The 27,482-nt window shown below is 51.3% G+C and overlaps 1 long non-coding RNA gene across 1 annotated transcript; it reads left to right on the forward strand.

Annotated features, from left to right (window-relative positions):
* The first annotated feature begins 1,857 nt into the window (after positions 1 to 1,857).
* On the forward strand, positions 1,858 to 24,267 carry LOC142250790 (uncharacterized). Its single transcript, XR_012725270.1, has 3 exons — positions 1,858 to 2,058; positions 23,421 to 23,587; positions 23,905 to 24,267. It is a non-coding gene; the product is annotated as an uncharacterized LOC142250790 (long non-coding RNA).
* Positions 24,268 to 27,482: the final 3,215 nt, after the last annotated feature.

Here is a 27,482-nt window from a genome sequence, read left to right on the forward strand (position 1 = left end):
CGGGGTTAAGGGGGTGCAGAGTTCCAGGGGGCGGAGCCTAGCGGGGGTTAAGGGGGTGCAGAGTGCCAGGGGGCGGAGCCTAGCGGCGGTTAAGCGTGCAGAGTGCCAGGGGGAGGAGCCTAGCGGGGGTTAAGGGGGTGCAGAGTGCCAGGCGGGCGGAGCCTAGCGGGGTTAAGGGGGTGCAGAGTTCCAGGGGGCGGAGCCTAGCGGGGGTTAAGGGGGTGCAGAGTGCCAGGGGGCAGAGCCTAGCGGGGTTTAAGGGGGTGCAGAGTGCCAGGGGGCGGAGCCTAGCGGGGTTAAGGGGGTGCAGAGTTCCAGGGGGCGGAGCCTAGCGGGGGTTAAGGGGGTGCAGAGTGCCAGGGGGCGGAGCCCTGCGGGGGTTAAGGGAGTGCAGAGTGCCAGGGGGCGTAGCCTAGCAGGGGTTAAGGGGGTGCAGAGTGCCAAGGGGCGGAGCCTAGCGGGGGTTAAGGGAGTGCAGAGTGCCAGGGGGTGGAGCCAAGCGGTTGTTAAGGGCATGCAGAGTGCCAGGGGGAGGAGCCTAGCGGGGGTTAAGGGGGTGCAGAGTGCCAGGCGGGCGGAGCCTAGCGGGGTTAAGGGGGTGCAGAGTTCCAGGGGGCGGAGCCTAGCGGGGGTTAAGGGGGTGCAGAGTGCCAGGGGGCAGAGCCTAGCGGGGTTTAAGGGGGTGCAGAGTGCCAGGGGGCGGAGCCTAGCGGGGTTAAGGGGGTGCAGAGTTCCAGGGGGCGGAGCCTAGTGGGGGTTAAGGGGGTGCAGAGTGCCAGGGGGCGGAGCCCTGCGGGGGTTAAGGGAGTGCAGAGTGCCAGGGGGCGTAGCCTAGCAGGGGTTAAGGGGGTGCAGAGTGCCAAGGGGCGGAGCCTAGCGGGGGTTAAGGGAGTGCAGAGTGCCAGGGGGTGGAGCCAAGCGGTTGTTAAGGGCATGCAGAGTGCCAGGGGGCGGAGCCTAGCGGGGGTTAAGGGGGTGCAGAGTGCCAGGAGGCTGAGCCTAGCGGGGGTTAAGGGGGTGCAGAGTGCCAGGGGGCGGGGCATAGTGGGGGTTAAGGGGGTGTAGAGTGCCAGGGGGCGGAGCCTAGCGGGGGTTAAGGGGGTGCAGAGTGCCAGGGAGCGGAGCCTAGCGGGGGTTAAAGGGGTACAGAGTGCAAGGGGGCGGAGCCTAGCAAGGGTTAAGGGGGTGCAGAGTGCCAGGGGGCGGAGCCTAACGGGGGTTAAGGGGGTGCAGAGTGCCAGGGGGCGGAGCCTAGCGGGGGTTAAGGGGGTGCAGAGTGCCAGGGGGCGGAGCCTAGCGGGGGTTAAGGGTGCAGAGTGCCAGGGGGCGGAGCCTAGCGGGGGTTAAGGGGGTGCAGAGTGCCAGGCGGGCGGAGCCTACCGGGGGTTAAGGGGGTGCAGAGTGCCAGGCGGGCGGAGCCTAGCGGGGTTAAGGGGGTGCAGAGTTCCAGGGGGCGGAGCCTAGCGGGGGTTAAGGGGGTGTAGAGTGCCAGGGGGCAGAGCCTAGCGGGGGTTAAGGGGGTTAGGGTTAGGGTTAGGGTCTCTCTTATCATTCTCCCCGCTGTGACTGTCGGCGTTCTTCTGACAGCTCTGCAGAGGACCGCGGTGACGTCATCACTGCGCGCCTGCTGAGAGGTCAGAGCGAGCGACAGCAATGGACGATGCGCCGAGGAGACCGGATCAGCGGGGGAACGAGAAGTGAGCCGCCCCTCTACTGACACTGGGCTCCCCTGACTCACAGGCCGGCCACTACACAGCGGCACTAGTACACATAGGGGCCCGGCAGCCGCTCTGCGTCTATGTGTAGTGCCGCTGTGTAGTGGACGAACTGTGAGTCAGGGGAGCCCAGTGTCAGTAGAGGGGCCCCTGACCTGGAGAGGCCACCAGCCGTGTCTGAGCTGCAGGAGTGCTAGTCCTGACCTGCACAGCAGACGGAATCTCCATCCTGCAGGACCTGCGATGACGTCACGCCCATGTGACTGTGTGGGAGGAGACACAGGATGCCGGGCAGAAAGCAAGAGAACTGAATCCTGAAGGAGATTTGGACACATGATGACTGGTAATAAGAAAAGAGGGGACATGAGGGGGAGGGGGGCTGCAGACTGACAGAAGGATGTGAAGGGGTGCAGAGTGTTTGAGAGGGGTAAGTTGGGGTACAGGCAGGGTGAGATATGTGAGCAGGGTGTGTGAGATATGGGGGTGTATTGTGTGTGATATGGGGGGTGCAGGCTGTATGGGAAGCAGGGTATGTGACATATGGGGGTGTATTGTGTGAGATCTGGGGGGTGCAGGCTGTATGGGAAGCAGTGTGTGTGTATGTGTGTGTGGGATATGGGGGGTGCAGGCCGTATGGGGAGCAGTGTGTGTGTGTGTGATATGGGGGGTGCAGGCTGTATGGGGAGCAGTGTGTGTGTGTGTGATATGGGGGGTGCAGGCTGTATGGGAAGCAGTGTGTGTGTGTGTGTGTGTGTGTGTGTGTGGGATATGGGGGGTGCAGGCCGTATGGGGAGCAGTGTGTGTGTGTGTGTGATATGGGGGGTGCAGGCTGTATGGGAAGCAGGGTGTGAGAGATATGGGGGTGTAGGCTGTATGGGAAGCAGGGTGTGTGAGATATGGGGGTGTAGTGTGTGTGATATGGGGGTGCAGGCTGTATGGGGAGCAGGGTATGCGACATATGGGGGTGTAGTGTGTGGGATATGGGGGGTGCAGGCTGTATGGGGAGCAGTGTGTGTGTGTGATATGGGGGGTGCAGGCTGTATGGGGAGCAGTGTGTGTGTGTGATATGGGGGGTGCAGGCTGTATGGGGAGCAGTGTGTGTGTGTGATATGGGGGGGTGCAGGCTGTATGGGAAGCAGGGTATGTGACATATGGGGGTGTAGTGTGTGAGATCTGGGGGGTGCAGGCTGTATGGGGAGCAGTGTGTGTGTGTGATATGGGGGGTGCAGGCTGTATGGGGAGCAGTGTGTGTGTGTGATATGGGGGGTGCAGGCTGTATGGGGAGCAGTGTGTGTGTGTGATATGGGGGGTGCAGGCTGTATGGGAAGCAGGGTGTCTGGGCCACTGACAGATACAATTGCTCCAGCGGTCACTTAGTACACAAAGGAGTGTTCCTCTCTGCTGCACTAAGCCACCGCTGGACCTAAACAATAATTCGCTGTAAAATAATAAAATAGATAATTGACATATCTGACAATGCGTTGTGTGACATGTCCAATATTCCAGCTTCTTTCTTCTGCGAATGCCTCAAAGCTGGCATTCTCTCAACATCAGGTGGGAAGAATGCCAGCTTCCAGTCATGCGCAGGAAAAAGAAGAAGCCAGACTGCTGGACTGATGTCATGCATCGCAAGTTCACAATGTAAGTTATTTATTTGATTTTTTTACTGCTAATTACCATTGTTTCAGTCCAGTTGTGGCTTTATACAGCAGGGAGGAGCATTCCTTGCTGTACCAAGTGAACATTGGAGCGATTGATCTGTCAATGGCCCTTTAAACATATTGTACGGCTCTCGCGGAATTATATTTCAAAATATGTGGCGTTTACGGCTCTCTTAGCCAAAAAGGTTCCTGACCCCTGCTCTAAACAGTATTCGGAGTCAGGTGGTGGGACAAGAGGAAGGGGAGGAAGTACAGGAGGATTCATATGCAGAAGGGATACCAACATCTACAAGGTCCAGATGGTCAGCAGCACCAAGACGGCAGGCATGGTACAGTGGGGGAGAGGGATTAACAAGGGCGCATGGTAGCAGCCAAACTGTTGAGTAAGGTGCAGGAGCCCAGGAAGAAATGGAGGACGAACTGGCGATGGGCATGGAAGACTCAGCAGATGAGGGAGACCTTGATCACATTTCTGTTGTGTGAGGTTGGTGTGAGAGGGGAGAGGAAGGAGGCATGATTCTCACCTCACCGCCACAAACACAGCAAGAACTTGTTCCTCCTGGATGTGCAAGACTCATGAGCGCCTTCTTGCTGCACTACCTACAACATGACCCTCGGATTGTCAGAATTAGAAGTGATGATGACTACTGGGTTGCCACACTCTTAGATCCCCGGTACAAGTCAAAATTTGGCGAAATAATTCCTGCCATAGAAAGGGACGCACGTATGCAGGAGTATCAGCAGAAGCTATTATGCAATCTTAGCTCGGCTTTTCCACCAAACCCCAGTGGTGCACGGAGTGAATCTTCCAGTTGTAACTTGCCAACCATGGGACTGTCGAATCATCACTCAAACCGTACCAGCAGCACCGTATCTGGTGGTAACAGCAATTTTATGGAATCGTTTCATGAATTTTTTAGACCATCCTTTGCAAGGCCACAAGGGACAAGAAGTCTGACACATAGTCAACGGCTGGAGAGGATGATACAGGAGTATCTCCAAATGAACATCGATGCCATGACTCTGCAACTGGAGCCTTGCTCATTTTGGGCTTCACATCTGGAAAAATGGCCTGAGCTCTCCACTTACGCCTTGGAGATCTTGTCGTGTCCCGCAGCCAGCGTTGTCTCTGAACGTGTCTTCAGTGCTGCTGGGTGTGTGCTGACAGATAAGTGCACGCGTCTGTCCAGTGACAATGTGGACAGACTAACGTTCATCAAAATGAACAAGTTATGGATCCGCAAGGACTTTTCCCTGTGTCATCGTGGGGAGAGTAAATGCTTGTGGATTTGTGATTGTGCTTCATGCAAATCAACAATTTAAGTTTGCAACTGTGGGACAATTGATGCCACTTAAAGAAGTTGTCCAGTTACCAAAACTGATTTTTTTTTTCCCCTGATAAATCTTGCTAATATGTGCCCCTCAACACATCTATTATATTTTATCAGCAAAATTAGGTTTCATTGTGCACTAGCAGCACATGCTCATTGCTGGCTCCAGCTCTGATGGGGTTAATCTCTCCTCTGACTTCCTGTGTTCAGTTCCTACAAGTTCCAGAATTCTTTGTGGCTCTAGGGCGGTGTCTAGCTTATCTAACACACCCATTGTGTCTAATACACCCACTCTGCTCTCCGACCAAACCCTCCTCCCTGCCTCTTCCCTCTTCCCTGTGTGGATGAGAGAAATCACACAGAGACATCCGAAGCTGCCAGCTCTGCACACAACCAGGGGAAGAAAGTGTGTGTGAGTGTGTGTGTGTTTGTGAGTGTTTGTGTGTGTGTGTGTGTGTGTGTGTGTGTGTTTTTGTGAGTGTGTGTGTGAGTGTGTGTGTGTGTACACAGAAATTATGATTATTAGCCGGCGCAACATGTGAAAAAAATAATTGGGGAAAAAAAAGTGAGGGGGTGATGAGATTGCTTTTTTCCCTCTTGCCTAGTCTGTGTGTCATCCGTATCATCCGCAAACCGCATATGACCGGATCCTGTGGATTAAATGTGCAGCGCATGCAACCGTTATTTTACCGGATCCTTCTGCAGCGGGACACAGAATTTATCGGCCGGCGCTGGAGTCAGCTGACTCCTGATCTCACAGCGCGCACACGCTGCAATGGCTGCAGGTGGGTTCCTTCACATGACCGTTCCGTGTGTCCTGGTCAGTTCCTGTTTTTTTGTGGGCCCACAGACAGGACCATCTTTTCAATGTCTTTTGTGTAGGATCGGATGGTACACGGTAGCACTTCCATGTGCATCCGATCCTACAAAAAAAACCACATCGGATGCCGTATGTCTGCTCCGTTATTATGGAACATGTCCTATTCTGTTCCGTAATAACGAACCGTGACTCAATACAAGTCAATGGGTCCGCAAAATTCCCGGAAGCAACAGGGAAGCACTTCCATGTGACTTCCGTTAAGTGCCCGTGCAGTCAGTGTCCCGCTCCAGCCCCAGCCCCGTGGCTGCCCGCTCAGCAGTGTCAGCAGCGGCCCGCACTGCAGTGTCAGCAGCCGCGGGGATGACAAGCACTACCGTCAGGAGGTTAGTAAGTTCATTACATACGGTGATGAAGTCCTGCCCTCCTGACGTCAGCGGTCGTCACTGCCTTCTATGCCCGCCGCTTGTCGCATCACCTCTCGCTGTCGACCCGAGACTGTGACTAGTGGTAACGTCACGGGCCGCTCGCGATACTTTGTTTGTGAAGGCGGCGGTCATTGAACTCGGTGACAGTGCTGCTGTCAGGAGTTCAGCGATCATCGCAGGTAATATACCTCGCTAACCTCCTGATAGCAGCACTCGTCATGCCCTGCAGTGACCTGGGCTGACCTATTGATGTTAGCTCAGGTCACTGCACAGCTCTCCCAGCAAATAGGGAACATTCTGTTCTTCATTGACTGGGACATTGACTATGGTATGGATCATCGTGGGACCCCCTTGTATTACACAAGACCTGGATTTGTTTTTCTTTCTAATAAATTGGTGAAAGAAGGAATGTGTTGGGGAGTGTTTTTTCAAATAAAAATGTGTTTGTCGTCTATTTTTTTTTTTTTTATTACTGCCTGGGTTGGTGATGTCGGGTATCTGATACACGCCTGACATCACTAACTCCAGGGCTTGATGCCAGGTGACATTACACATCTGGTATTAACCCCATATATTACCCCGTTTGCCACCGCACCAGGGCAACGGGATGAGCTGGCGCGAAGCACCAGGACTGGCACATCTAATGGATGCGCTACTTCTGGGGCGGCTGCAGCCTGCTATTTTTAGGCTGGGGAGTGTCCAATAACGGTGAACCTCCCTAGTCTGAGAATACCAGACCACAGCTGTCCGCTTTACCTTGGCTGGTGATCCAATTTCGGGGGACCCCGTGTTTTTTGTTTTAAATTATTTAGTTAATTTAAAATAACAGTGTGGGGGGGCCTCTGTTTTGGATTACCAGCCAAGGTGAAGCTGCCAGCTGTGGTTTGCAGGCTGCAGCCGTTTGCTTTACCCTAGCTGGCTACAAAAGATAGGGGGACCGCATGTCATTTTTTTTTTATTTATTTATTTTTTGGCTAAATACAAGACTAAGCACCTTAGTGCCACATGACAGTCACAAAAGGGTGCCAGCTTAGAATATGCAGGGGGGTAGGACATTATATATGTCTTTCTTATCTATCTATCTATCTATCTATCTATCCAGCCCTCTATTCATTCATTCATTCATTCATCCCTCTATCCCTCTGTCTCTATATCTATCTATCCATCTCTATATCTACTCATCTATTTATCTTTCTTGCTGCTTCCGTTTTTTGTGGTCCGCAAAAAAACCCGGAAGGCACGCAGATGTCACACGGATGCCACTAGGATGCATCCGTAAAACAAAAGGACCGTTTTTTGTGGCCCGCAAAAACGGAACGGTCATGTGAATGTAGCCTTAACAGCAGTCGCTGCCTGCTGCCGATCACATGTGACCGTGTGCGGGCTGTGTGTGCGGGCTGTGTGTACAGGAGTTCAGCTGAGTTCAGATCAGCTGACTCAAGTGTCGGCCGATCAGGCTGGGGCCACACGGGGATTACTGCGATCCCCTCGCATTACACTCGGCTCACGCTCAGTACAGCAGAGTTGAGTGTCATGCGTGTGTCCCTGCGACTGAGGTCCGACTGTGCGAGCAGACCTCAGCTGCGGGGGGCGGTCCGCCACTCGAGGGGTGGGCCAGCACTGAGGAGTGGTGGGAGGGATTTCTCTCCATCTCTCCTCCGTAGTGCACCGATGTACCGCAATTGCAGTGCGATTTTTCTCTCACAACATACACTTGAATGGGTAAAAGAGAGAGTCTTGCATTACAGTTGTAGCATGCTGCGATTGTTTTCTCGGTCCAATTAGGGTGGAGAAAATAATCGCTCATGTGCGCTGACACACAGGCTAATATTGGTCCGAGTGGAATGTGATGTTTGATCGCACTCCACTCGCACTGTTTTTCTCGCCGTGTGGCTTAGACCTTACTTGTTCTATGTCCCCCTGCATCCATCGCAGCGTGTGCAGGCTGGAGTTCAGCTGAGTTCAGATCAGCTGACTCCAGTGCTGGACTGAACTCCGCTGACCTCACAGCCCGTACATGCTGCAATGGATGCAGGGGGACACAGAACAAGTAATTGGCAGACACTGGAGTCATCTGATTACTTGGGATGAATTGAGCAGTAAAATGCTCTGGTGCTCGATGGGCGATGCCCATGTCGATTTTTTTTTTTAAAAATTCACTAAAAAAAAAAAAAAGCACAAACAAAAAATCACATTGTTTGTGGGCTCCCGCTGCATTTTCTATTGCTAAGGGTAACCCAAGCAGCTACTGGCTGCTAACCCCCGCTGCTTGGTGTTACTTTCACTGGCAATAGAAATCCAGGGAAGCATTTTTTTTTTATAAAGGTTTTTGCCTGAAAACTTTTTTAAAAAAATGACGTGGGCTTCGCCATATTTTTGTATGCTAGCCAGGTACAGCAGGCAGCTACGGGCTGCCCCCAACCCCCAGCTGCCTATTTGTACCCGGCTGGGAACCAAAAATATAGAGAAGCCCTTTTTTTTTTATTTATTTCATGAATTTCATGAAATAATTAAAAAAAAAAATGACATGGGCTTCGCCGAATTTTTGAGTCCAGCCAGGTACAACTAGGCAGCTGGGGATTGGAATCCGCAGTGAAGGGTGCCCAAACTTTCTGGGCCCCCCGCTGCGGATTGCAGTCCACAGCCGCCCCAGAAAATGGCGCTTTCATAGAAGCGCCATCTTCTGGCGCTGTATCCAACTCTTCCAGTGGCCCTGGTGGCAGGTGGCACGCTGGGTAATAAGGGGTTAATACCAGCTATGTTTTACCAGCTGGTATAAAGCCCGAGATTCTTAATGTCAGGCCAAGTTTGACCTGGCCATTAAGAATCTCCAATAAAGGGTTTAAAAAAAAAAAAAAAAAGACCACACAGAGAAAAATACTTTATTAGAAATAAATACACAGACACAGTAGGGACTCCATGCTTATTACTCCCTCTCACCCCTCCACGATGGAGAGATTTCTGTACTGACCATGCCAGGAGAGAGCGAGGGAAAAGAGAGAGAGCGAGGGGGGGAGGAAAAGAAAGGGGGGGGGGAAGAGAGCGAGGGGGGAGGAAAAGAGAGCAAAGGGGGGAGGAAAAGAGAGCAAGGGGGGAGGAAAAGAGAGCGAGGGGGGGAGGAAAAGAGAGCGAGGGGGGGAGGAAAAGAGAGCGCGGGGGGAGGAAAAGAGAGCGAGGGGGGGAGGAAAAGAGAGCAAGGGGGGAGGAAAAGAGAGCGGGGGGGAGGAAAAGACAGCGAGGGGGGGGAGGAAAAGAGAGCGAGGGGGGGAGGAAAAGAGAGCGAGGGGTGGAGGAAAAGAGAGTGCGGGAGGGGAGGAAAAGAGAGCGCGGGAGGGGAGGAAAAGAGAGCGCGGGGGGAGGAAAAGAGAGCGAGGGGGGGAGAGAGCGAGGGGGGGAAGAGAGCGAGGGAAAAGAGAGGGGAGAGGAGAGAGGGATAAGAGGGGGGCAGAGAAGATTGGGAAGAGGGGAGGGGGAGAAGAGTGGGGGGAGAGAAGAGAGTGGGGAAAGAACGGGGGGGGGGGACAGAGGTGCTCTGTCACCAACTGTCTCCACTCTGTGACTTGTGGTGCAGGTGACAGAGTGCAGACAGTTGGTCCCATGCAGCAGGACAGATGGCAGAGCACAGCGGTGACATGCCTGTCAGTGTCTTGCTGCTGGGAGGAGCAGATGATCCCACTGCCCGACACCGGCTGCTCTCCTGACATCGCAGCAGAGCGGGCGGGTGGGGAGTGTGATCAGATACTTACGTGCAGGGGGGGATTCAGCTGAAGAACCCCCCCCCCCCTGTACTGCACACTGGCACCCCGTGCCTCACCATCTGCAGGACGCCGGCTCCACAGTGACGTCCTCCGGCTCCTCCCCTCGATGCTGGGCTGTGATGTGCGGTAGTTACCGCCCACAGCCCTGTCACTCAATCTGAGTGGTGCCAGCCTCCTCTGACGTACCCGTCTTGTTTGAGAGCCCGGAAATGCCGGGACGTCAGAGGATGCTGGCGGCCACAGCTCCAGGGGGTCATGTGACCGGCATTGAGCGTGCAGGATAGCGCCGCTCAGTGCCAGAACTGGAAACAGAAGACAATGGAGAAAACGCCTAGAAAGGTAAGTAGAACTCATACAGAAAATAAAAAAAATGGGTGAACCACCCCTTTAAGTGGTGTCTGCGGCCCAATTTTTTTAAAAAATGGAGACTCTGGTTGGAGTCCACTTGCTGTGTTTTTCATGATTTTAGAGGGGCATGACATGCCTATATCTGTGTCTCCTCTTATTACTCGTCCAGCTCTTTTCTTTCAGCATGAGTATATGTACTTGTCACTTTTCTATGTATTTGTGGTGTCTTGTGAGTTGTTTGTCACCTTTTGGACACCTTAGAAGGTGTTTTTTATGTGTTTGTATGTGTTTGTGTTTGCCTGCCATTGTTTTCAATGGGGTTCGAAAGTGTTCGTCGAACGTTCGACGAACACATCCACCGTTCGACGAACCGAACTCGAAAACTAGGGGGGTGGCCCATCTCTACTGCAGAGACGACCTCTTTTAGGTGGGACCTTGTACTAATCACTCACCTCTGTCTAGGCATTAAGTCCCCCGATGGGAGGGTAGAATTCAGATACGCCGTGATCCAGCCTTGGAGGGATGGGTGGGTTGGCTGGATGGTCTTGGTGGTGGCCATATTGTTATTCGGGTGGTGTTGCTCCTCATAATAAACACTCACCTCTGTGTAGGCCTCAAGTACCTTGCTGGGAGGATATAATTCAGATATGCTGTCATTCAGCCTTGGAGGGATGGGTGGGTATGTTACAAGGTCTTGGTGGTGGCCATATTGTTGTTCGGGTGATGTTGCTTTTCACACTGGTAGTTGGGTCAATGGCTCTTCATAGGACTTTATGTGGTTGTGCCAGTGAAGTGCATGGAGCACCGGACAGCCGGCAAGATCTCATAACCCCGGATGTAGCTCTTATCAGCCAGGTAGTTGTTGTGCACTGTCAGGCCGGCGACTAAGTTTAGGGAGGAGGCACTAAAGTGGGGAAAGATGAGTACGATCTGGCTTTTTTATTTTACATTACTACCATTGTTGATGATCCATATTCCGAAAGTGGACAACCCTCTTACACTGGGGATATTGGATACTATGGACATGGGGTACAGAAGGAAGAGACCCCCAGGGTGTAGTGTCAGCCTGGATCCAAGGAATTATTCAGAAGTGGTCAACCCGAGCATCAGAGGAGACCCCAGGACATAAGATGGATGGCCAACGATCAGTCCGGAGAACTTGAGAATGGGCAAGAAATGCTGTCACCTGGTGGTGTGTAGACATTGACGGACTCTAAGGCACAGTGCTCATCATCTATTTGCCTCTTGGTGTTAAGAGTTTTGCTGCAATAACAAAAAACATATATAAAATAATACATTTGCGGTGACATGGAATACAGAATGGGTGGGGAGCAACTCATGTCAGAGAAGAATCAAAAAGCTCTCAGTGTAGTGAAGTAAATTTTGTCATCTTTGTTGTTGCCTATGCAGAGCGCAGTAGCCAATGGCAAACGTCCCACCTGCTGCGCTCTGCATTGGCAGCAAAATTAATGACTGCACTGTGCAGCTCTGACACTGGAAATCCTCAGCACATGGATCTGCAGCCGCATTACCACCACTGACCACGACTCCGAGTCGCTGGATATTCTCAGGCGTACAGGCGACACGAGGAGAAGATGTTGGTCACTCACCATTTAGAGATGATACAATGCAGTATAATAAATAATATTATGATGAAGATTCCAGGCAGAATGACTTTCATAAATTCTTCATGCGCTGGGAGAAAAGGAAACATGAAGGAATGGTCATTTCTAAGAAGTCTTGTACTATACATGGAAAAGGTGGGAGTGATGGCAGCTTCACCCCCAGCACCAATGGGAGGTTTATGGGGTAAGAAGATGGGTGTTGTAGTATTGCCCAAGTTATAAGATGAGTGATGAGCTATAGACGACTTATCCATGATCCGGTGACACTTACCTTCTTGTTCCAGGTCTTCTATATTTCTAAGGGCAATTTCTGAGCCTATGGAGATAAATATAAATTAATTAAGAAGACCGCTTCCCATAAATATATAAATACTATTACCTGGTGTAAATGCCGCCGTTCTCCCATATCCGGCGTTGTTTTTCTTTTATTCCTGTGCATCTCCGTTCCTGAGATATGACCTCTTCTTCCCTGTATGTAAATCTAGGCTTTAAAGCCAAGTGGGCTTGGTCAATTCTACCTCATGGGCGTGGTCCTCAAATCTTCCTCATGGGCGTGTTCATGAGGACCACACCCAGTTTACTAACAAACTAGACTCAAGGCCCGTATTTCATGAATGGAGAGAGCAGAAACAAATAGCGCTGGATTCAGACGAACACCAGGTATAAAAAATCGTCAGAGGGAAAAATAAGTATTGAACACCTCACCAATTTTTTAAGTATATATATTTCTAAAGGTTTTATTGATATTAATTTCTTACTAGATGCCGGTAACAACCCATCCAATCCACAAAGGAAAAGTAATCAAACCATAGATGTCCATAAATTGTTACGTGTAATAATGAGAAATGACGCAGGGAGGAAGTATTGAACAAATGAAGAAAGAGAGGTGCAAAAAGTCATGGCGTCAGCTGAAATTTATGTAATTAAAAAGCAATCCTGACACATAATAAAAAATAATATCTGCTGGTTCAACTGATGAGGTGGTGTCTCATTACCAAGGTGCCACACAAGAAACATCTCATGATGGGTAAAACCAGTGAGGTGTCTCAAGACCTTTGCAACCTTATTTTATCCAATATCTACTGATAGCTTTGGCTACAGAAGAATTTCTAAACTAGTGAAGTGTCCAGTGAGCTCTGCTGGGGTTATAACCGGACACGAACAGGTTCTCCCCGCAAGATTTTAGACAGAGGAGTGAAAGAGTTTTCCGAAGAGTTGTCCAAGAGCCAGGAAACACCTGTGGAGAGCTACAGAAAGACTTGCAATCAGCAGGTACAATTATTTCTAAGAAAACAATAAGTAATGCTCTCCCCCTCCATGGCCTGTATGCACGCTCACCACACAGGACTCCACTACTGAACAAAAAGCAGGTTCAAGCACATTCAAAGTTTGCTCAACAACATTTAGACACGTCTGTGAAATACTGGGAGAATATAATCTGGTCATAGGAGACCAAAATTGAACTCTTTGGAGGCCATAATACACACCACGTTTGGAGGCCAAAAGGCAAATCATCCAAAAACACCAAGAATGAAGTGTGGAGGTGGGAACATCATGGTGTGGGGCTGGTTTTCAGCATACGGCACTGGCAAACTTAGACAAACTTATACATAGACAAATGTACCGAGACATTCTTCATAAAAATATGCTGCCATCTAACAGGATGATAAAGATGAAACGAGGGTGGAAAGACAATGATCCCAAACACTGGTGACGTGTTCAATACTTATTTCCCCCAATGTATTTAGGGCCTCTTTAAGCTTTGATCCCCTAATTACACAGTGTCCTCCTTTATGTAGTATTCATAGACATGTGCTGCTCTCGTATCAGAGACATCTGACATATTAGACCTCTGCTGTACGGCCAATACATAGATATGAAACATGAGAATACAAGAGCACTTACCTACCATGACAGTATTTTGCTCTGGGATCTTCATCGCTGCACCTTGAAGTAGAATTAGAAACAAATGTATTGTCCATATCCCTCAGTCACCCCAATGTCATGATGTGACTGCAGGATAGCAAGGCACAGGGGACTCTTACCCTAGGCTATCCCTAACCTCCAGATTACACTTGATGGTGGAGATGCCGGAGTCCCGTGCCTGGCTATACTCTTGACTAGAATTAATCTGTCCCCCCCCACCAGGGAAGAAAGGAGCAGGGGTGTGTTTGCAATACAGATTTAGACAGGGAAAGAACAAAACTCAGACACACTACAAACTCACAAGAACAAAAAGTAACTAAGGAGAAAAGCAAAAGCAGAAAGGCAGCGACATAAGGACAAGCGTTAACAGCACAACCGCTCACAGTAATAAAGCATGACGACCACCAGTAAAGGGTGCTTTACACGCTGCGACATCGCTAGCGATCTCATTAGCGATGTGACACGCCAGATCGCAGATGCGATCTGCCAAGATCGCACATGTGACCAGCGCTAGAAAAACGACCTATATGTGATCTCGGCAGATCGCATCTGCGATCTGGTGTGTCAGATCACTAACAAGATTGCTAGCGATGTCACAGCGTGTAAAGCACTCTTTAGTCTGGATCACAACACCTCACCAGACCAGTATAGAGACGCTATAGCTGGCATAAGGCCAGAGTCACACTTGCAAGTGACTCGGCAAGTCTCGCATCGGTATCACCCGGCACGGCGCACACTCTCCTGACAGGAGTGGGTCGGCTGCATGTATTTCTATGTAGCTGAGCCATTCGTGTTCAGAGAGTGTGGGGCCATGCTGGGTGATGCTGATGCAAGACTCACCAAGTCATACGCAAGTGGAACCGTACCCTTAAAGGAAGAGTCCAGCCAGCATATAGGAGTGAAGTGAATCTGACTGGTTCCTCCACAACATGTGACCAAAGGAGACTAGCAAGCAGAGAATATCTGTCACTAGCTACTACAAGTCCGTGAGTTGACGCCCGAGTCTCCCTGCTCTGCTCACAGAAGTGTAGTCTCCACAGATCCTGACGACGCCATGACAGTCAGCGATGTTTATAAAAACCTCCTTGTGACACTCTAGTCGTCCAGTGACCATCCCCCTGACATCAGCCGGTCACCCTGCATAATCACGCTATGTAATTATATGCTATATACAGACGGTTTATATGTATAAAGAGGAGGAAGAGACCCCAGAACTGAAGATTTTTCACCTTGTCGGGGTATTAAATATAAAAACAATAAAATTAACATTCTTTAGCAGGGAAGTCTTTTTTTATTTTTTTGCTGCTGACAGTAAGATCCTCTGAAATCACTCCGGAACACGGGGCGATGACATCACAGCAGCGTTCCATCACTGTGATGTCATCGCACCTATAGTCACCGGCCTGTTTATGGACGACCAATGCCTTGATAGTAATAAGGATCCAATGATTTCATTCTCACGCTTCCCACTGTAGCCATATGAGGGTTCTTCATCATGCTTGAAGAAGGCGGAGGTGACCCCCCCCCCAATGTGGTTCTGGTGTACGGCCGCGTTGTTCCTCCCTGTAGTATCTGCTGTGACATAATCTTTTGTGAATGGTGGTTACTTTGTTATCTACTGTATATACAGATGTTATCAGTCATTATACAGGAGGGGGAGGAGGTGAGCTGTGACATCACCTATTGTGAATGATGGTTACTGTGTTATCTACTGTATATACAGGTGTTATCAGTCACGGTACTGGAGAGGGGAGGAGGTGAGCTGTGACATCACCTATTGTGAATGGTGGGTCCTCTTGTGTTATCTAAGAGAAATATATATATATATATTATAGGTGTTACCAGTCATTATACAGGAGGGGGAGGAGGTGAGCTGTGACGTCACCTATTTTGAATGGTGAATCATGTGATATCAAATGTATACAGAGCAGTCATAGTACAGGAAGGTGAGGAGGTGAGCTGTGACATCACCTATTGTGAATGGTGGATCCTCTGTTATCTACTGTATATGGAAGTGTAATCAGTCATTGCACAGGAGGACGTGAGCTGTGACATAACCTATTGTGAATGGTGGATTCTGTGTTGACTACGGTTTACAAAAGTGTTATGTCATTGTACAAGAGGGGGAGGAGGTGAGCTATGACATCACCTATTGTGAATGGTGGATCCTGTGTTATTTACTGTAAATAGGTGTTATCAGTCAGTGTACAGAAGGTGGAGGAGGTGAGCTGTGATATCACTATTTGCTACTTGATTTTTACGGGCCCCTAAACCACCAATCCATCAGCACACACCAATTGTTTTGCCAATGCAACTCCCAGGTATCTACTTAAAAGGAATCTGTCACCAGGTTTTTGCTCCCTCATCTGAGAGCAGCATGACGTAGAGACAGAGACCCTGATTCCAGTGATGTGTCAGTTACTGGGCTGTTTGCTGTCATTTTGATAAAGTCAATGTTTTCTCTGCTGCAGATCTAGCAGTTATACAGAGCTGATGAATATGCTGAACTACCTGCAGCACGCCAAGTAGTCCTGTAATGATAAAATCACTCTCTCAGCAGGAGATTATCAAAACTACACTAAGCAACTCAGTAAGTAACACATCGCTGGAATCAGAGCCTCTACCCCCTATGTTATGCTGCTGTCAGATTAGGTGACAAAAACCTGGTGACAGATTCCCTTTAAGATCGTGCTGCATTACTTTTTGGGCCAATTTTCTTAAATCCCTAATAAGCAAGAATAAAAACCATAACATTTTCTCAGCAATCTTTAATGTTAAATCCATGGAGAAAAAAAAAAAGAAATTAAATAAGATTATAAATTATATATATATATATATATTATATATATATATATTATATATACACACACACACACACACACACACCGTATTTTTCGGACTATAAGACTCACTTTTTTCCCCCCCAAATGTTGGAGGAAAGTGGGGGGTGCATCTTGTAGTCTGAATGTGGCTGCGGGGAACGAGGGTGCTGCGGTGGCGCTGGTCATTGGTGGCATGAGCAGTCTGTAGCAGCCTGCCGTTACCACGTGGGCCTGCTCATTTGATATGCACGCCCATCCTACCGCCCATCATCCCTCAGCGCGGAAGGCGGTAGTGACAGGTGGCCGGGATGATGGGCGGGGGGGGTGCGCGCATGGTAAAGAGCCGGCCCGCATGATCACCCCTGGCAACTACAGCCTGGAGTGATCATGTGCTGCTGCATTCACTGCCCCCCGCGCATCATCAACAGCACGGGGTGCAGTGAATAAGTATACTCACCCATCACCGTTCCCCTGCAGCACTGCGATGTTCTCCTGTCTGCGGGCCCACTGATCTGTGTAGAGAGCGGTGAGTACAGCGATGATGTCATCGCTGTGCGCACCGCTAGTCTGCACACAGGTCAGATAGACAGGAGGATGAGCAATAATGCAGGGGAACGGCTCCACAGGTCAGCGGCGCTGCTACCGGCACTGACAGGGGGAGGATTGATGCTGCATGTATAAACGTTTATTTTTTTTGTGTGCCACAGGATACAGGCCATATAGCAGGATGGGAGCACATACCAGAATAGATGGGGGTATATATCAGGATGGATTGGGGTATATAGCAGGATGGGGGTATATAGCAGGATGGTGCTATGTAGCAGGATGGGGGCTATACCATGATGGCGGTATATAGCAGGATGTGAATAAAGAGAATTTTGTTTACTTACCGTAAATTCTTTTTCTTATAGTTCCGACATGGGAGACCCAGACCATGGGTGTATAGCTACTGCCTCCGGAGGACACACAAAGTACTACACTTAAAACGTGTAGCTCCTCCCTCCGGGCTAGATACACCCCCTGGATGACAATCTAACCAGTTCAGTGCAAAAGCTGAAGGAGGACATCCACCCATAAGTAGAGATAGAGTAAAACTCGGAAAAACCGGAACTCTCTCTACAACAACAGCCTGTGAAAACACACGGAACAAAAACTGCCAACAGGCAACAGGGAGGGTGCTGGGTCTCCCATGTCGGAACTATAAGAAAAAGAATTTACGGTAAGTAAACAAAATTCTCTTTTTCTTCATCGTTCCTTCCATGGGAGACCCAGACCATGGGACGTTCCAAAGCAGTCCATGGGTGGGAAATAAACCAAACTGAGAAGTAGGCAAAACCTAACTTCACAAATGGGCGACAGCCGCCTGAAGGATGCGTCTGCCCAAGCTCGCATCTGCCGAAGCATGAGCATGCACTTGGTAGTGCTTCGAAAAAGTGTGCAGACTGGACCAAGTGGCAGCCTGACAAACCTGCTGAGCCGTAGCCTGGTGCCTGAAAGCCCAGGAGGCACTGACAGCTTTGGTCGAGTGCGCCTTAATCCCCGGCGGGGGAGGCACCTGAGAACACTGGTAGGCATCGGCGATAGCCGACCTAATCCAACGAGCTAGGGTCGGTTTAGAAGCAGAGAGACCCTTGCGCTGACCCGTGGTTAGCACAAAAAGTGAGGTGCACCGCCTAAAAGCGGCAGTGCGTGACACATAGATTCGGAGCGCTCGCACCAAATCCAAGGTGTGCAACACCTTCTCAAAGCGATGCACAGGGGCCGGACAAAGAGAGGGCAAAGAAATGTCCTGGTTAAGGTGGAAGGAAGACACCACCTTAGGGAGAAAATCCGGAGTCGGACGAAGAACCACCTTGTCTTGGTGAAACACCAAAAAAGGGGGATTCCGAAGAGAGCGCAGCCAAATCAGAAACTCTCCTGAGAGAAGTTATGGCTACTAGAAAAACAACTTTCTGTGAAAGTCTAAACAAGGGAACCTCCCTAAGAGGCTCAAAGGGGGGTTTCTGTAAGGCCGTGAGGACCAGATTAAGGTCCCAGGGATCCAAAGGCCGCCGGTAAGGAGGAATGATGTGAGCTGCGCCCTGCATGAAGGTGCGCACCTGAGCCAGTCGGGCGATACGCCGCTGGAATAATACCGACAGAGCCGACACCTGTCCTTTGAGGGAATTGAGGGACAGTCCTAGCTGTAGACCAGACTGTAGAAAAGACAGGATGGTCGGCAAGGAGAACGGCCAAGGAGCATGGTCGGAAGAGCGACACCAGGACAGGAAGATCCTCCAAGTCCTGTGATAAATCTTGGCCGAAGAAGACTTCCGAGCCTGAGTCATAGTGGAGAGGACCTCAGAGGGAATACCTGAAGCCGTCAGGATCCAGGACTCAAGAGCCATGCCGTCAATCTGAGAGCCGCAGAATTCTGGCGGAAAAACGGACCTTGAGAGAGAAGGTCTGGGCGGTCTGGGAGATGCCACGGCACCTCTACAGACAGGCGGAGCAGGTCTGGGTACCAAGCTCGCCTGGGCCAGTCCGGGGCAATGAGTATGACCCGACGGCCCCCCATTCTGATCTTGCGCAGAACCCTGGGCAAGAGAGCTAGCGGGGGAAACACGTACGCCAGACGGAACTGTGACCAATCCTGAACCAGCGCATCCGCTGCGAAGGCCTGAGGATCGTGGGAGCGAGCCACGTAAACCGGAACCTTGTTGTGCCGGGATGCCATTAGATCCACTTCCGGAGTACCCCACGTGCGGCAGATTGACCTGAAGACTGCCGGGTGTAGGGCCCACTCGCCGCTGTCCACGGTTTGACGACTGAGATAATCGGCCTCCCAGTTTTCTATGCCTGGGATGTGGACTGCTGATATGGTGGACTTGGAGTCCTCCGTCCACTGGAGGATTCGTTGAACCGCCAACATCGCCAGGCGGCTGCGAGTTCCGCCCTGGTGATTGATGTAGGCAACCGTTGTCGCGTTGTCCGACTGGACTCGAATGTGCCTGCCCGCCAACAGGTGGTGCAAGGCTAGGAGAGCTAGAAACACAGCTCTGATCTCCAGCACATTGATCGGGAGGGCTGATTCGGACGGAGTCCAAGTGCCCTGTGCTTGGTGATGGAGAAAAACTGCTCCCCAACCGGAGAGGCTGGCATCTGTGGTGAGAATCACCCAGGACGGAGTCAGGAAGGAGCGTCCCTGTGACAGAGAGAGGGGCCGAAGCCACCACTGAAGAGAGCTCCTGGTCTGTGGCGACAGAGCCACTAGCTTGTGCAGGGAAGAGGTCCGCTTGTTCCAACAGCGGAGAATGTCCAACTGCAGGGGACGCAGATGGAACTGTGCAAATGGAACCGCTTCCATTGACGCCACCATCTGACCCAGCACCTGCATGAGGTGTCTGATGGAATGACGGCGGTGCCTCAGCAGAGAGCGCACCGCTAGCTGAAGGGACTGCTGTTTGACCAAGGGCAACTTCACAAGTGCCGGCAGAGTCTCGAATTGCATCCCTAGGTACAGAAGCCCCTGGGTCGGGGTCAGAGTGGACTTGGGCAGGTTGACAAGCCACCCGAACTGAACAAGCGTGGCGAGAGTGAGCGAGACACTCCGCTGGCAGTCTGCCCTGGATGAGGCCTTGACTAGAAGATCGTCCAGGTAGGGGATTACTGCCAACCCCTGAAGGTGCAGAACCGCAACCACTGCTGCCATAACCTTGGTGAAAACACGAGGGGCCGTGGCTAACCCGAAGGGGAGAGCCACGAATTGGAAATGTTCCTCTCCGATTGCAAAGCGGAGCCAACGCTGGTGTGAAACCACGATAGGCACGTGTAGATAGGCATCCCTGATGTCGATGGATGCCAGAAAATCTCCTTGGGTCATTGATGCAATGACCGATCTCAGAGACTCCATGCGAAAACGCCGCACCTGAACATGCTTGTTGAGAAGCTTGAGATCCAGGATGGGCCGGAAGGAACCGTCCTTCTTGGGGACTAGAAAGAGGTTGGAGTAGAAACCTCTGAACCGTTCCCGAGCGGGAACCGGAACAATAACCCCGTTGGCCTGCAGGGATGCCACGGCCTGAGAGAAGGCGGCGGCCTTGGAGCAGGGAGGGGTGGACAGAAAAAATCTGTTTGGCGGGCTGGAGGAAAATTCTATCCTGTAGCCGTGGGAGATGATATCCCGCACCCACTGATCGGAGACGTGTTGAAACCACACGTCGCCAAAGCGGGAGAGCCTGCCACCGACTAAGGACGTTGCTGACGCAGCCAGATAGTCAAGAGGGGGCTGCCTTAGTGGCAGCGGCTCCTCCGGACTTCTGAGGACGCGGCTTTGCGCGCCAGATGGGTTTACGATCCTTGGCTGCGGTAGTGGACGAGGCTGAGGGCTTAGAGGCTGACCAGTTAGAGGAACGAAAGGAACGAAACCTCGATTGGTTCCTGCCCTGGACAGGTCTCTTGGCTTTAGCTTGTGGCAAGGAAGTACTCTTCCCTCCAGTCGCTTGCTTAATTATTTCATCCAGTTGTTCACCAAACAGCCGGGACCCAGCAAAGGGGAGGCCCGCAAGATACTTCTTAGAAGAAGCGTCTGCCTTCCACTCTCGAAGCCACAAAATCCTGCGGATCGCGAGAGAGTTAGCGGAGGCCACCGCCGTGCGGTGAGAAGCCTCCAGAATGGCAGACATGGCGTAGGATGAAAAAGACGAAGCCTGAGAAGTTAAGGCCTCCATCTCAGGCATAGAGTCCCTGGTGAGGGAATGTATCTCCGCCAGAGAGGCAGAGACTGCCTTAAGAGCCCACACTGCCGCAAAAGACGGGGAGAAGGAGGCTCCTGCCGCCTCATATACAGACTTGGCCAGAAGGTCAACCTGTCGGTCAGTGGGATCCTTAAGAGAGGTGCCATCAGCCACCGCTACGACTGTGCGGGCTGAGATTCTAGACACCGGAGGGTCTACCTTTGGGGACTGAGCCCACTCCTTTACCACATCTGGTGGAAAGGGAAAACGGTCATCAGAACTACGCTTTGGAAAGCGTTTGTCAGGACAGGCCCTGGGTTTGGTGACAGTGGCCTGAAAACTGGAGTGGTTAAAAAACGTACTCCGAGCCTTCTTAGGTGAGGCAAACTGATGTATCTCCACCAGAGAGGCTGGTTCCTCTGACACTGGTGGCGTGAGGTTCAGAACGGAGTTAATGGACGCAATCAAGTCACTAACATCCGCATCATCCTCAGACAAGGCAATGGGGTGCCTAGAGCTAGCATCTGAACCCACAGTAAAAGTATCCTCCTCGCCCTGCACCTCGGCCCGAGAATCAGAGCCGTGGGACGAGGAAGGAGAAGGGTCCCTGCGTCTCCGTTTAGGAGGACGGGGACCTAAAACATGCTCTGAGGGCTCTGCAGAGCTCGGAGCAACAGAGGCAGCCTGAGAAGGAGGCTGATGCATGGTCTGCAGTGTCCGGGACAGTTGTCCCATAGAGTCGGCAAAAGACTGGGAAATAGCTCTGGAAAAAGATGCTACCCAGGCCGGGGGATCAGCCACCGGGGCTGGAGTGGCCGGAGGAATCCCTGAGGAGGCTCCAGGCTGAGGGATCACCATGTTAGAGCAGGCATCACAATGTGGGTATGTGCTTGGCTCTGGCAGAATGAGCTTACAAGCAGTGCATATAGCGTACAGCTTTGCAGCCTTGCTCCTAGTGACAGACATGCTGCTGAGGTGAGGCTCTGCAGCTGGAATACACTCCTGTAGAATGCCCTGAGAGTGTATAATAAAAAGCCCACAACCAGAGGTTGTGGCTTACCAGACCGCTCTCTGTGTGCCCTCCGGATTCCACAGCTCAGACCCCCAGTAAAGCGTCAGCCTTCTCCAAAAGCAGCAGCTGCAGCATCCAGCGCCGATCAGTGTAAGAACGCTGAGAAAATGGCGCTGGAAGGAGGAGGGGGGCGGGGGGAAGCCCAAGAGCGGGAAACCAGAGGGCCAAGGAGAGATACAGGGGAGGGAACATCTCCACAGAAAGGAGTGTCCTCCCCTCTGCTAGCCGGCCGGTGAGCGGCGCCACCTATGCATCTGCATGAGTGACATGCAGGGACGCTGAAACCGAAACTAGGCCCAAACTGAAGCCGGGGCCTAGATTAGTAGCGTGCGGCCGACGAGCAGGCACCACCGGCGCGGTTCTCCGGAAAAACACCGAGAACCGGCCGGAATTACAGTAAAAGACAAATAACATACTCTCCCCTCAATAAAAGTACCCGGGACCCCTGAAAAACGTCTCAATACTTAGCTTTTGAGACGCAGGGCCATGTCCCTGAGGGAAGGTCAAATGCTCCGTCCAGCAGGAACCTGACAGGGCTGCGGATGGAGACCGGTCTCCTGCACAGCAGAGAGGACCGTGATGGCTCCCACTTCAAACCAGAGCCTGAAAAGGATGTTGAAGGAGCGCGGCATGTGAAGGCTCCAGCCTTGCAAAGTCAACCTTAACAGCACCGCCGACACAGTGGGGTGTGAAGGGACATGCCGGGAGTCCAGATTGGACCCGCTTTTCTTCCAAATCTTTAAAAATAAAAACTTAAAAATGAAAAAAAATCAGAGAATGCATGTGTGTGTGTGTGACCTCCTGAAACACAAAGCATTGAACTGGTTAGATTGTCATCCAGGGGGTGTATATAGCCCGGAGGGAGGAGCTACACGTTTTAAGTGTAGTACTTTGTGTGTCCTCCGGAGGCAGTAGCTATACACCCATGGTCTGGGTCTCCCATGGAAGGAACGATGAAGAAATATACCGTGATGGCGGTATATAGCAGGATGGGAATATATACCAGGATGGGGTACCTATATACAAGGATGGGGATCATATACAAGGCAGGAGGATCATTACCAGGATGGGGTACCTTAGTAGAGAACTTGGGGACATTACCCCCATAACAGTGTCAGCAGCAGATCCTCGACCCATAAGTGTGTGATGACCAAATTTTTTGCTTAAAATTTTATTTTTCTATTTTCCTCTTCTAAAACCAGGGTGCGTCTTATAGAAAAAATAGCTGCTAGGAGACCACTGCTAAGGACAGGCAACAAGCAGAAGAGACCACAAGGAATGGACATTAGACCAGGGGAAATCTATGCTTTGCTCTGATGAGTCTAAATTTGAGATCTTTGGACCCAACCACCGTGTCTTTGTAGAAAAGGTGAACGGATGGACTCTACATGGCTGGTTCCCACCGTGACGCATGGAGGAAGGGGTGTGATGGTGTGGGGGGCTTTGCTGGTTCCCACTGTGAATCATGGAGGAGGAGGTGTGATGGTGTGGGGGGCTTTGCTGGTTCCCACCGTGAAGCATGGAGGAGGAGGTGTGATGGTGTGGGGGGGCTTTGCTGGTGACACTGTTGGGGATTTATTCAAAATTGAAGGCATACAGAACCAGCATGGCTACCACAGCATCTTGCAGCGGCATGCTATTCCATCTGGTTTGCGTTTAGTTGGACCATCATTTATTTTTCAACAGGACAATGACCCCAAACACACCTCCAGGCTATGTATGGGCTATGTGACTAAGAAGGAGAGTGATGGGGTGCTACACCAGATGACCTGGCCTCCAGTCACCAGACCTGAACCCAATCGAGATGGTTTGGGGTGAGCTGGACCGCAGAGTGAAGGCAAAAGGGCCAACAAGTGCTAAGCATCTCTGGAACTCCTTCAAGACTGTTGGAAAACCATTTCCAGTGACTACCTCTTGAAGCTCATCAAGAGAATGCCAAGAGTGTGCAAAGCAGTAATCAAAGCAAAAGGCGGCTACTTCAAAAGAACCTAAAATATAAGACATATTTTCAGTTGTTTCACACTTTAAGTATTTCAGTCCACATGTTTTAATTCATAGTTTTGATGCCTTCAATGTGAATCTACAATTTTCAGAGCCCTGAAAATAAAGCTCTGTGAATGAGAAGGTGTGTCCAAACTTTTGGTCTGTACTGTGTGTATGTATATTATATATATATATATATATATATATATATATGAAGGGAATTTTGTTTACTTACCGTAAATTACTTTTCTTCTAGCTCCAATTGGGAGACCCAGACAATTGGGTGTATAGCTACTGCCTCCGGAGGCCACACAAAGCATTACACTTAAAAGTGTAAGGCCCCTCCCCTTCTGCCTATACACCCCCCGTGGGATCACGGGTTCCTCAGTTTTAGTGCCAAAGCAAGAAGGAGGAAAGCCAATAACTGGTTTAAGAACAAATTCAATCCGAAGGAACATCGGAGAACCGAAACCATTCAACATGAACAACATGTGTACCCGAACAAACCAAAATCCCTAAGCAAACAGGGCGGGTGCTGGGTCTCCCAATTGGAGCTAGAAGAAAAGGAATTTACGGTACGTAAACAAAATTCCCTTCTTCTTTGTCGCTCCTAATTGGGAGACCCAGACAATTGGGACGTCCAAAAGCAGTCCCTGGGTGGGTATAATAACCCCTCGTGATAGGACCGTAAAAACAGCCCTACCCTACAGGTGGGCCGTCGCCGCCTGAAGGACTTGTCTACCTAGGCTGGCGTCCGCCGAAACGTAGGTATGCACTTGATAGTGTTTGGTAAAAGTGTGCAGACTCGACCAGGTAGCCGCCTGGCACACCTGCTGAGCCGTAGCCTGGTGTCGTAATGCCCAGGACGCACCCACGGCTCTGGTAGAATGGGCCTTCAGCCCTGAGGGAACCGGAAGCCCAGCCGAACGGTAGGCTTCAAGAATTGGTTCCTTGATCCACCGAGCTAGGGTGGATTTGGAAGCTTGCGACCCTCTGCGCTGACCAGCGACAAGGACAAAGAGTGCATCCGAGCGGCGCAGGGGCGCCGTGCGGGAAATGTAGATCCTGAGTGCTCTCATGAGATCCAACAAATGCAAATCCTTTTCAATTGATGAACTGGATGAGGGCACAAGGAAGGCAAGGAGATATCCTGATTAAGATGAAACGGGGATACCACCTTAGGGAGAAACTCCGGAATAGGGCGCAAAACCACCTTGTCCTGGTGAATCACCAGGAAGGGAGATTTGCATGACAGCGCTGCTAGCTCGGACACTCTCCGGAGAGACGTGACCGCTACTAGAAAGGCCACTTTCTGTGAAAGGCGAGAAAGGGAAACATCCCTCATAGGCTCGAAAGGTGGCTTCTGAAGAACAATTAGAACCCTGTTCCGATCCCAGGGCTCTAACGGCCGCTTGTAAGGAGGGACGATATGACAGACCCCTTGCAGGAACGTGCGTACCTGAGGAAGTCGTGCTGGGCGCTTCTGAAAAAATACAGATAGCGCTGAGACTTGCCCCTTGAGGGAGCTGAGCGACAAACCTTTTTCCAACCCGGATTGCAGGAAGGAAAGAAAAGTAGGCAAACTAAATAGCCAGGGAGAGACTCCCTGAGCAGAGCACCAAGACAAGAATATTTTCCACGTCCTGTGGTATATCTTGGCGCAGGTAGGTTCTCAGGCCTGTCTCATGGTGGCCATGACCTCTTGAGACAATCCTGAACCCGCTAGGATCCAGGACTCAATGGCCATACAGTCAGGTTCAGGGCCGCAGAATTCTGATGGAAAAAACGTCCCTTGAGACAGCAAGTCTGGTCGGTCTGGTAGTGCCCACGGTTGGCCTACCGCGAGGTGCCACAGATCCGGGTACCACGACCTCCTTGGCCAGTCTGGAGCGACGAGGATGGTGCGGCGGCAGTCGGACCTGATCTTGCGCAGCACTCTGGGCAACAGAGCCAGAGGTGGAAACACATAAGGAAGCCGGAACTGCGACCAATCTTGAACTAAGGCATCTGCCGCCAGAGCTCGGTGATCGTGAGACCGTGCCATGAAAACTGGGACCTTGTTGTTGTGCCGGGACGCCATTAGGTCGACGTCCGGCATCTCCCAGCGGCGACAGATCTCTTAAAACACGTCCGTGTGAAGAGACCATTCCCCTGCGTCCATACCCTGGCGACTGAGGAAGTCTGCTTCCCAGTTGTCGACGCCTGGGATGTGAACTGCGGATATGGTGGAGGCCGTGGCTTCCACCCACGTCAGAATCCGCCTGCCTTCCTGGAAGGCTTGCCGACTGCGAGTTCCTCCTTGGTGGTTGATGTATGCCACCGCTGTGGAGTTGTCCGACTGAATACGGATCTGCTTGCCTTCCAGCCACTGCTGGAAGGCTGGTAGGGCAAGATACACTGCTCTGATCTCCAGAACGTTGATCTGAAGAGTGGACTCTTGCTGAGTCCACATACCTTGAGCCCTGTGGTGGAGAAAGACTGCTCCCCACCCTGAGAGACTCGCATCTGTCGTCACTACCGCTCAGGATGGAGGTAGGAAGGATTTCCCTTTCTACAATGAGGTGGGAAGCAGCCACCATCGAAGAGAATCCTTGGCCGCCTGAGAGAGACGTTGCTGTCGAGGGACGTCGACCTCCCGTCCCATTGGCGGAGAATGCCCCATTGTAGTGGACGCAGATGAAACTGCGCGAAAGGGACTGCCTCTATTGCTGCCACCATCTTCCCTAGGAAGTGCATGAGGCGTCTCAAGGGGTGTGACTGACCTTGAAGGAGAGATTGCACCCCTGTCTGCAATGGACGCTATTTGACAAGCGGAAGCTTCACTACCGCTGAGAGAGTATGAAACTCCATGCCAAGATATGTTATCGACTGGGTCGGGGTTAGATTCGACTTGGAAAGTTGGTGATCCACCCGAAACCCTGGAGGGTCTCCAGCGCCACGTTCAGGCTGTGTTGGCATGCCTCTTGAGAAGGCGCCTTGACCAGCAGATCGTCTAAGTAAGGGATCACGGAGTGTCCCTGAGAGTGTAGGACTGCAACTACAGCTGCCATGACTTTGGTGAAGACCCGTGGGGCTGTCGCCAGACCAAAAGGCAGGGCTACGAACTGAAGGTGTTCGTCTCCTATAACGAAGCGTAGAAAACGCTGATGCTCTGGAGCAATCGGTACGTGGAGATAAGCATCCTTGATGTCTATCGATGCTGGGAAATCTCCTTGAGACATTGCGGCGATGACGGATCGGAGGGATTCCATCCGGAACCGTCTGGTTCTCACGTGGATGTT

Source organism: Anomaloglossus baeobatrachus, chromosome 9 (assembly GCF_048569485.1).
Source record: "Anomaloglossus baeobatrachus isolate aAnoBae1 chromosome 9, aAnoBae1.hap1, whole genome shotgun sequence".
Classification (NCBI taxonomy): Eukaryota; Metazoa; Chordata; class Amphibia; order Anura; family Aromobatidae; genus Anomaloglossus; species Anomaloglossus baeobatrachus.